Genomic DNA, 10,528 nt, shown 5'->3' on the forward strand with positions numbered 1-10,528 from the left:
AGATGTAGCTGGTGGGTCCCAGCAGTCAGGGGGCGAATCGTTTTTTTTGCCCGGACGCACTTCCTTGCGTGCGAAGATGTAGCTGGTGGGTCCCAGCCGTCAGGGGGAAACGTTTTTTTCACGAAATACGGTGGCCCGTCCGGTGGGTCCCGCTGTCAGGTGGAGGAATAATTCTTTTGCGCGTAATAAGGAGGCACTTCCTTGCTGTGGCCGTGGACCCAGCTGTCAGCCTCTCCAGGTACAGTACTCTTCCAATGGAAGTCGTTCCTTGACCACGTTGACCACGCCGCGCCGAGATCACCAGGGCAGTGGATGACGGTGAGGCCTAGGAAGGGGACGACGCGGAGCTGGGGAAGACGAGACAGTGGAAGCCCACGCGGAGAGGAGTACGAGGGTTCACTGGTTCGGCTGTGGTGTGAGGCTGCCGTCGCCGCAGGGCCTGGCCAGCGGTGGTTATAGTAGGGGCGGTGAGGCCTCCGCGGCAGCACAGCCGGCCACGGGAGGCAGGAGCATGCGACACGACCGGCGCTGCTTTGGGCGGCTGGAGCAAGAATACCAGAGGTTGAAGAAGCACTACGGCCGTTGGATGGACATCGTACGGACACTAGAGCTAGAATCGTTCATATTGACTAAGTTGACAAAGCACTCCGTCCCCGTCAACTTAGTAGGCCCACAAGTCAGCCACCCACCAAGGTGGGTCCCAACTAGCAGGGGGAGTATTCATTTTTTTGTGCGTAATAAGGAGGCATTTCCGGTGGGTCCGAGCTGACAGTGGGGTGGAATGTTTTTTTCGCGAAATACGGTGGCCCGTCCGGTGGGTCCCAGCAGTCAGGGGGGAAACGTTTTTTTCGCCAAATATGGTGGCCCGTCCGTTGGGTCCCTGCTGTCAGGTGGAGGAATAATTATTTTCCGCGTAATAAGGAGGCACTTCCTTGCGGCTGCCGTGGACCCAGCTGTCAGCCTCTCCACATACAGTACTCTTTAGATGGAAGTCGTTCCTTGACCACGTTGACCACGCCGCGCCGAGAGCACCAGGGCGGTGGACGATGGCGAGGCCTAGGAAGGGGACGACGTGCAGCCGGGGAAGACGCGGCAGTGGATGCCCACGCGTAGAGGAGTATGAGGGTTCACTAGTTCGCTGTGGTGTGAGGCTGTCGTCGCCGCAGAATAACAGGGGGTGTGGGTGAGTAGAGGGATGGCCTGGCCAGCGGTGGGAGTAGTAGGGGGCGGTGAAGCCTCCACCGCATCGCAGCCGGCCACGGGAGACAGGAGCACGAGGCACAACCGGCACTGGTTTGGTCGGCTGGAGCAAGAAGACCAGAGGTTGAAGAAGCACTACGGCCGTTGGATGGACATCGTACGGTCACTGGAGCTAGAATCGTGCATATTTACTAAGTTGACAAAGCCCTCTGTCACAGCCCTAGAATGTTGGTTGTAATTAGTTGCATCAGTGAGCATCTTGCATCATGTTAATTTTAATTAAAACTGAAATGGGGATGATAAAACCCTAGCACCTGAAGAACTCAAATAGGTTCAACCAAAATATTTTCAATGAACTCAAAATATCCTTGTAAAATGTTCATGATTTATGGAAAAGGGTGAAAGCCTCTACCAGAGATGATGCATATTTTTCTAGGACATTTTGGTCATTGATTTAATCATTATGATATTTGAGTTGGAGTTTAAAATTTACCATTAAATATTGGTTGCTTCAAATATTTTGAAATTTGTTGTGTGGTTTGAAAATAATTCAAATATTCCTCACAAAAATTTACAGAATTAACCAAAGTGTTTTGGTTAGTATTTTATTTGCAAAACAGTAGCAGAAATTAGATAAACTGAAGCAAATAATAAAAGAGAGGGAGAGAAGGCCACTAGGCCACCTACCTGGCATAGCCTACCTGACCCAGCCGAACCGGCCCAGCCCACCAGGGGCTGGACCGTCTTCTACCTCTCGACAGTAGGACGAGAGGCATGTGCCCGCGGCACGCACGCACGCGCTCGGCCACCTCCTCTGTGCCTGCTTGCCCTGGCTCTCCCTGGACGTCGCCACGCACCCCCCCCCCCCCCCCCCCCCCGAGCCCCTCTCACTCTCTCCCGTGCTCTTCCCCTCCTCTGCTCTCTCCCCCGAGCGGAGCTCGCCGTCGCCGCTCGTCACCACCGCGGCCACCGTGCCCCCGCCGACTCACTAGCGTGCCCATCGGCTCCGCCTCATCACCACACGTCGACAAGCCAACGGCCACGACCTCGGGAGCCCCTCATCGCCGGCATCTTCGTCGTCTTCAAGCTTCGGCACCGACGACCGCCGCCGTCGATTCGGTTGCTCCAGCTCCTCCCCGACCCCACCGTGCTTCTCCACCGAACCGCTGTGAGCTGCTGCTGCCTTTCCTCCTTTTCCCTCTGTTCCACGCGCCCTCTAGCCGTCGCCCCGCGAGCATTGAGCTCCGGCCATCGCCATGGCCGGCGAGCCTAGCGCTCCCGAGCACTTCCGCTCGTCTCCGTAGCACCCGCGTGCTCTCCAGGTCCCTACGAAGCCGTAGAAGCCCTCGTTTGGCCTCCCCGTGCACCGCAGCGACGCCTGCCTCGTGCCCGTGGCTTCGGCAGCCGCCCGGCTCAACGCCGTCGCCAACTCCGGCGACCCTGCGCCAACTCCGGCGACCCTGCGCCCCCCTGCTGCCTCCGTTGGATGCGCGGGAGGAAGGGCTACAGACTGGTGCCCTTCGCGCATCGAACCGCTACCGGAGCAGCGTCTCCGGCGAGCTTCCGCCACGGTTTTGGTCGCCGCCGGCCAACTCCGGCGGGCTGACGTGGCGCTTGCTTAATTAGGCTAACCACCAGATTAGCACTAACTAATTAACCTCCTAGGTCACTGACAGCGCCCCCCCCCCCCCCGCCTGCTAATTTTTCGGTTAGGAATTAAGTAACCTCAATTAGTCCTCTGTTACACTGACATGTGGACCCCGCACGTCGGGTTTGACCTGGCCCCGGTCTGTTGACCTGCTGAGGTCAGTATGACGTAGTGCTGACGCAGTAAATACTTTCTGGATTTTAAATAAATCAGAAATGATTTATTTATTTTAGAAAATATCCAAAACTTCTAAAATTCATAGTAAATAATCTGTAACTCAGATTGAAAAGTTTTATATATGAAAAATGATCAGAAAAATCCAAAGAATCTGAATATGGCATTTTCATGCATGTTTGAACAAGTTAACCTCACTGAATAGGACAATAAATGATCATGGAATAAATGGTAATTAGTTTTGGAGTTGGAATTTGCTATAGGTTTGAATTCCACTTCAATGAATATGACTAACTGTTGCACTAGGTCAATTCCGTACTTTAATATGACATATCATTCATATGAATGTGCATTGCATTGATTGTGGTTCCTTTTGTGTTTGCCGGTGGTTGTTCCCTCTTAGTAGACGATGTTTTCGACGACGTGATCGATGACACCGATGAAGAGTTATACTATCTTCAGAAGTGCCAGGCAAGCAAAACCCTCTTGTTCATTCCGATACAATCCCACTCTCTCGCTCCTGCTCTCTTTTACCGCATTAGGACAACAATGATTCAACTGTTACATGCTGCGGTAGTTGAACCCCTTTCCTCTGCATGACCTGTCATTGCTAAAGTAAATAGATGAAACCCACTAGCATGAGTAGGAATTGTTTGAGCCCTAACGTGCCTACTCATTCATGCTTGTTGTCATGCCTACTACTGCTTAGAGTTGAGTCAGGTCTGATTCATCGGGAACGAATTGAAATGTGGTGAACATGTCCTACTGTTGAGAGCTAAGTGTGTGAACACGATTTGGTAAAGGTAGCGGTGAGAGGCCATGTAGGAGTACATGGTGGGTTGTCTCATTGCAGCCGTCCTCAGGAACTGAGTTCTGTATTTGTGATCCATGAACAGTTACTACCACGCATTGGAATGCTTAAGTGCCCCTCTCGGCTTATTAACTGCCTCGATCTCTGTCCAGGAGTTGCAACTAGTTTCTGGTGTTTGTAGGTTATGTTAGTAGTCTACCAAGTGGCACCCCGTACAGGTGGGCTTGGGACAGACTAGGCACCGTGGCACGGTGTACCAACCGTAGATCCATCCATCGAGGTGGGCTTGGGAACCCTGCACACATCGTTTGGGGCCGTGAGCGACACCCCGACCGGATCTCCTTGCGGATGGAACCTGAATAGGCGATAAACCTGGACGAGACTCTTGTGTGGTTAGTCAGGTCGTGGCCGACTCCCTCGCCAGGCTTCCGCTTGAAGGTTGCCGAGATACATGACGTGTACATGGTGGTAAGTGGCGAGAGCGTGTGCGAAGAAGTACGCCCCTGCAGGGTTAACATCATCTATTCAAATAGCCGCGTCCGCGGTAAAGGAATTCTGGGTTGCCTGTACAGTTCATAGAAACGTGAAAGTGGATACTCTAAAATGCGCAAGATAAGCGTGAGTGCTATGGATGGCGTTCTCGTAGGGAGACGGGAGCTGATCTATAGTGGTGTATTGATTTGGTGAATATGTGGACTCGTGTGCGCCACCTCAAAAGAGTTACTTGCATTCGTAGTTTAGGATAGCCACCGAGTCAAAGCTGGCTTGCTGCAGTTAAACTCCACCACCCCTTTTGTTGATACCGATGCATATGTAGATAGTTCTGATGTAAGTCTTGCTAGGTACATTTGTACTCACGTTTGCCTAATTTATGTTTTTGCAGAGAGACTTCAGTCTCACTAGTAGTTCCGCGTGGACTTCGACGTTTAGCTTAATACCTCAGCTACAATCTTGTGCCCTCGGCAGGATCTGGTAGATAGTCAGGCTTCTCAGCCTTTTTCATTTGTAGATGTCTGTACTCAGACATGTTAAGCTTCTGCATGTGCTTTGATTTGTATGCTCTGAATGTTGGGTCATGAGACCCATGTTTGTAATATCTCGCTCCTCAGAGCCTAATGAATAAATACTTTGAGTCGTAGAGTTTTGTTGTGATGCCATGTTGTATTTACACATATCGAGCATATTGTGTGTATGATTGAAATGCTTGGTATGTGTGGGATCCGACAACCTAGTTGTTTATCCTTGGTAGCCTCTCTTATGGGGAAATGTAGTCTTGTGCTTCCATGAGCCATAGTAGTCCGCTACAGCCCGGTACACCGGAGTCCTGCTAGCCCAGCACTACTGCTCCGGAACACTTGACTGGCCAGCATGTGATTCACTTCGTTCCTATATCTGTCCCTTCGGGGAAATGTCACGCGGTGACATCCGGAGTCCTGCCTAGCCTGCTACAGCCCAGTTCACCGGAGTCCTGTTAGCCCAGTGCTACAGCCCGGATTAGCACACTATTGACCGACATGCTCGATGTTGATTCATGTATGCCTGTCCCCGTAAGTTAGTGCCACATTGGGTTCACGGCTAGTCATGTCGGCCCGGGTTCTCTGTCATATGGATGCTAGCGACACTATCATATACGTGAGCCAAGAGGCGCAAACGGTCCCGGGCCATGGTAAGGCGACACCCGTGGGAATACCGTGTGTGAGGCCGCAAAGTGATATGAGGTGTTACCGGCTAGATCGATGTGACTTGGAACCGGGGTCCTGACAGCTTTGGTATCAGAGCCTAACTGACTGTAGGATTACCAAGCCAAACTGGTCGAAGTCATGTCTAGAAATGCTTTAGTTATGTAGGGGAATTGGTTGTGGGAAGGAACATAAGGCTCTTTTTACTCCTTTACCTTATGCCCTTCTGATCTGAGTCAACCTCTTCTTTTCTACGGGGATTAAGAACTAGGCTTTCTCATCTTTCTACCAGGATCACGTGTTACTAATCCGTAGACTTATAGGATTGATGGATTCAAGCCCCAGTTCAGTTCCTACTACTTCCGTATGTTCATAGCTGGCCTCAGAACCTTGATATTGTGATGATCGAGTGGTTATGCCACCATTTTTGTAGGATGTCTCAATCTTTTTGAGCATTTACAGCCGTTATGCTGTCCGAGTCGTCCCAGGTTTCTTACTAGTCTGATGCATTTGCAACTCCCATCTTTCCGTTCCCGGTGTTCCTTTGGGCCAGATTAACCACACTAATCGGTGTGTTGAAGTACTTCATTGCCTCGACATATATGTTGGAGCTATTATTAATAATTCTAGGTGTCTTAGAGAACCACCCATTAATCTAGCTCTGATTTGTATTCCCAGTGTGATGATTCTGGCCATCATTCTCGAAAGCATCCCGTGATGCCACTTAGTTAGTTGGCATTCTATTCCTGGGTTCTTGAACCCGAGATTCACCTTACTTACTTCATGTTGATAGTGTTTGCTAGTTCCTTTAGGATATTAGTAACCTTGTGATAGTCTTCGAGGTCCGTGGTATATCATTCTTCCAAATACCATGGATCAATGTGGCAGAAGTTCTTTGAACCAAAAGATCACAATAGGAGTGCTCTTGATGAGTTCTCGATTCCATATTGTGAACCTGCCAGTCCTACCTTTCTGCATGGGTTATCCGGAAGAAACATGTTGAATTTATTCAACATGCTAACCGATGCATCTACAACTTAAAGAAATTATATGTTCCTCTGAGTTGTCCCTTTTTAGTTGTATTCTGACCCTCTTGTATCAATTGTTGGTCAAGAATAGTTGTGCATTCATGTTATCGATGCCTATTATTCTTGTGGTCCGTCAAGCCATTCTATTCCGGAATGACTAGGAGAAACAAACTCCAGTACCTTGTCCATTTCTAGGATTGGGTCAAAGCAGTTGTATTCCGCAGATCAAAATGCCAATCCAGCTTTTGTTCTGTTCTACCCTGGAGTATTACCCTCTTTATGTCAAGAAAGTCATAGGAATTGCACACCATCCTATGAATTCTTGGTGCAGTGATACTTCTCGCCATCATCGTTCATAATTCGGTCTCCGTGTTATTGTAACCAGAATACCGACAAGTGAATTGTGATGTGTGAAATCAATACCCCTAGCAACCCCGTTGCTTGGTAGTTAATGGACAACACTCTCATTCTTAGTGTGATGGTTATTAAATCATCATCCTAAGATTGATCGTGCTACCTAGTCCTTATTTCTGGTGCACTCTTCGATCAATGAGTTAGGATTTTGTCAAACCCTTGCTCTGTTGATCATATCGTCTTGCCCTGAAAAGCAAGATTGTTCTCGAGCTTAGTAACATATCGGGGGTTTGTGATTTTCCGAATATCTTCTCGGAGGGATCACCAGGTTGTCACCTGACCGCTATGTTGAGTTCGTGATCAAGTTGGTTTCTTGTAGGCACCCTTTTCTCCAATAATCTGTGTTGGATACCCCTGAGCTAGTTGGTTAAGCTTAACAACCACTTGGAGAGTTGGAAGATAAATGCTTGACCCACCTAGTTCAATTTCAAAGGGATATCCTTGTGTTTGAATAGTTGTTGAAGAAAGATGACATCTACATCGATTGGTCCTCGTGATCAGTTGCTGGGTCTATCATCTTGTCAATACTTTGATTTGGGTGTGGGCTATCCTCAAATCAAATCAGAACCAACGATATTCGTAATGTTGTCTTACTCGTGGTTGATTCCTCGAGCATACACCATTACATCTTTTGGTCTGACCAATACTATCACATTGCTCACATAATGGTGGAAGTCCAGTGATATGGAAATTCCGATGAGTTGTTGTTGAGCCCATCAGCAGCATTTTGTCTCCTCCATGATTTGTGTTGAACATCCAGCTAGTGTTGGAAACTTGTGTAAGCATTTTCTTCATGCCCCGTTCATGAAGTATATGTTTGGATGAAAGTAGTGACTTCCTCTAAGTTCATGTGCATTTGATGCAAGTTGCCGCCGTGAACTCGAGAAAGTCAATGTTGCTTCCTCTGGAATCATCCCAAGTTAGTCATGCATGTGCGAAGTATACTTTGGTTTGTGAGATTAGCTACCTTCATTGCATATGTGTTTCCTAGCACACCAAGCCACTGATTGACTTGTTCAAGGAGAAGAAGTCCCTTCTTAAGAGCTAATCATGCCTTAAGTAAGGACTTTGCTATCCTCGATGATGGTTCCCAACCAGAACCCGGTAGTGTTTTGTTGTAAGACTATTATGTGGTCATGCTTGTCTGGGACATCGTGTTCACATGTGTGTAGCAAAACCAACTCATGTTTTGGATCTTGCTATCGTAGTTCATCTCCCGAAAATCTCGCAACGTCATCTCATCGATTTGTGTTGCAAACTTTCTTTTCCAGACACGTTATCTGAATTATCTTGTTACCAACCAGATCTGAATTTCAGGCAGATATGATGGTTGGAACTTCTTCCAAGAACTATGATATAGGTTCTAGTGAAGTGGACGCACCTAGCTGGAAGCACTATTGTTGTAGTATCTTGATTAAGCCGTTTGGTCACCTCCCATGAGGATTTCACATGACTTATTCTAGAAGTTGTTTCTTATGGATTTTGTGCTTTTGAAGCCCGACCTTTACTTGATGACCATGTTTGATGCTTTAAGCATGATCGTGGTATCTAGTACATCAAGGAGAACATGAGAAGCAGAGTGCTAGATGTCTCTCGGTCGATCATCCAGGTTTTGTCTCCTTGGCATTGCTAAGGTAAAATCTGAGAAGGTGTTGTCTTCCTTTGCATCTGCATCGTCCATCACTATTCATCATGGTAGTATGATGTGTTGCCAGGATCCTCGACATGGATGTTGGAAGACCCTGATGAATATGGAAATGCTCAAGTTCTTGAGAGCATGCTTAGACACTGGGTTATATCCTCGGTATCAATTGGAATGTGCCTTCCGTTTGCCGAGTTGTCTTATAACTCTAGTTTCCTTTCCAAACCGAGTATGCCATTCTTTCAAAATCCTTCGAATGATCAATCGTGATTTTCTTTAGGCTGGTATAGAGAGTTTCAATGATCTTTGTATCAAAAGTAATTCTTTTTGCCACTTAAGGGAATAATTCTATGAGTCACCTTCCCTAAGGTGTCACGTTACAGAATCATGGCAGTTATCTCCTTGCTACTTTGAAATTCATGCTCCATCTTATGCAAGTGTGGAATTGTAGCCTGCCAAATTGAACCCTCGTCACCTGTTTCTTTCCTTCCCTCTCGATGTGTGTTTTGCGTCTCAGCTCAAGAGATGTTTCTACGTCTCATTCCGTGAGTTGATCTTGTGACCATTAAGATGATCCATTCTTGTGGAGTTGTCTTTCTCTGTTGTCGCCATGTTAGATGAAGTTCTCGAAGGCAAGGATGTCTTAACCAATATGATGCAATGAATCAATATCTTTGAGAAGGGCAGTTGGATCGTGAAGATTGTGTTGTCCTTGTGTCCCCTCCGTCTTCTTACCTCATGTCTTGAATCTTGGGACGAGATTCTTGTTTAGTGGGAGTGAGTTGTCACAGCCCTAGAATGTTGGTTGTAATTAGTTGCATCAGTGAGCATCTTGCATCATGTTAATTTTTAATTAAAAATGAAATGGGGATGATAAAACCCTAGCACCTGAAGAACTCAAATAGGTTCAACCAAAGTATTTTCAATGAACTCAAAATATCCTTGTAAAATGTTCATGATTTATGGAAAAAGGTGAAAGCCTCTACCAGAGATGATGCATATTTTTCCAGGACATTTTGGTCATTGATTTAATCATTATGATATTTGAGTTGGAGTTTAAAATTTACCATTAAATATTGGTTGCTCCAAATATTCTGAAATTTGTTGTGTGGTTTGAAAATAATTCAAATATTCCTCACAAAAATTTACAGAATTAACCAAAGTGTTTTGGTTAGTATTTTATTTGCAAAACAGTAGCAGAAATTAGAAAAACTGAAGCAAATAACAAAAGAGAGGGAGAGAAGGCCACTAGGCCACCTACCTGGCATAGCCTACCTGGCCCAGCCGAACCGGCCCAGCCCACCAGGGGCTGTACCGTCTTCTACGTCTCGCCAATAGAACGAGAGGTGTGTGCCCGCGGCACGCACGCACGTGCTCGGCCACCTCCTCTATGCCTGCTTGCCCTGGCTCTCCCTGGACGTCGCCACGCACCCACCCGGGCCCCTCTCACTCTCTTCCGTGCTCTTCCCCTCCTCTGCTCTCTCCCCCGAGCGGAGCTCGCCGTCGCCGCTCATCACCACCACCGCGGCCACCGTGCCCCCGCTGACTCATTAGCGTGCCCATCGGCTCCGCCTCATCACCACACGTCGACAAGCCAACGGCCACGACCTCGGCAGCCCCTCATCGCCTGCATCTTCGTCATCTTCAAGCTTCAACACCGACGACCGCCGCCGTCGATTCGGTTGCTCCATCTCCTCCCCGACCCCGCCGGGCTTCTCCACCGAACCGCTCTGAGCTGCTCCTGCGTTTCCCCCTTTTCCTGCTGTTTCCCGCGCCCTCTAGCCGTCGCCCCGCGAGCATCGAGCTCCGGCCATCGCCATGGCCGGCGAGCCTCGCGCTCCTGAGCTCTTCCGCTCGTCCCCGAAGCACCCGCGTGCTCTCCAGGTCCCTACAAAGCCGTACAAGCCCTCGTTTTGCCTCCCCGTGCACCGC

At 48.4% G+C, this 10,528-nt stretch overlaps 1 long non-coding RNA gene across 1 annotated transcript; it reads left to right on the top strand.

Moving 5' to 3' along the window:
- The first annotated feature begins 2,083 nt into the window (after positions 1 to 2,083).
- Positions 2,084 to 4,971, top strand: LOC141021467 (uncharacterized). Its single transcript, XR_012182771.1, has 3 exons — positions 2,084 to 2,368; positions 3,426 to 3,493; positions 4,717 to 4,971. It is a non-coding gene; the product is annotated as an uncharacterized lncRNA (long non-coding RNA).
- Positions 4,972 to 10,528: the final 5,557 nt, after the last annotated feature.

Source organism: Aegilops tauschii, chromosome 4 (genome assembly GCF_002575655.3).
Source record: "Aegilops tauschii subsp. strangulata cultivar AL8/78 chromosome 4, Aet v6.0, whole genome shotgun sequence".
Classification (NCBI taxonomy): domain Eukaryota; kingdom Viridiplantae; phylum Streptophyta; class Magnoliopsida; order Poales; family Poaceae; genus Aegilops; species Aegilops tauschii.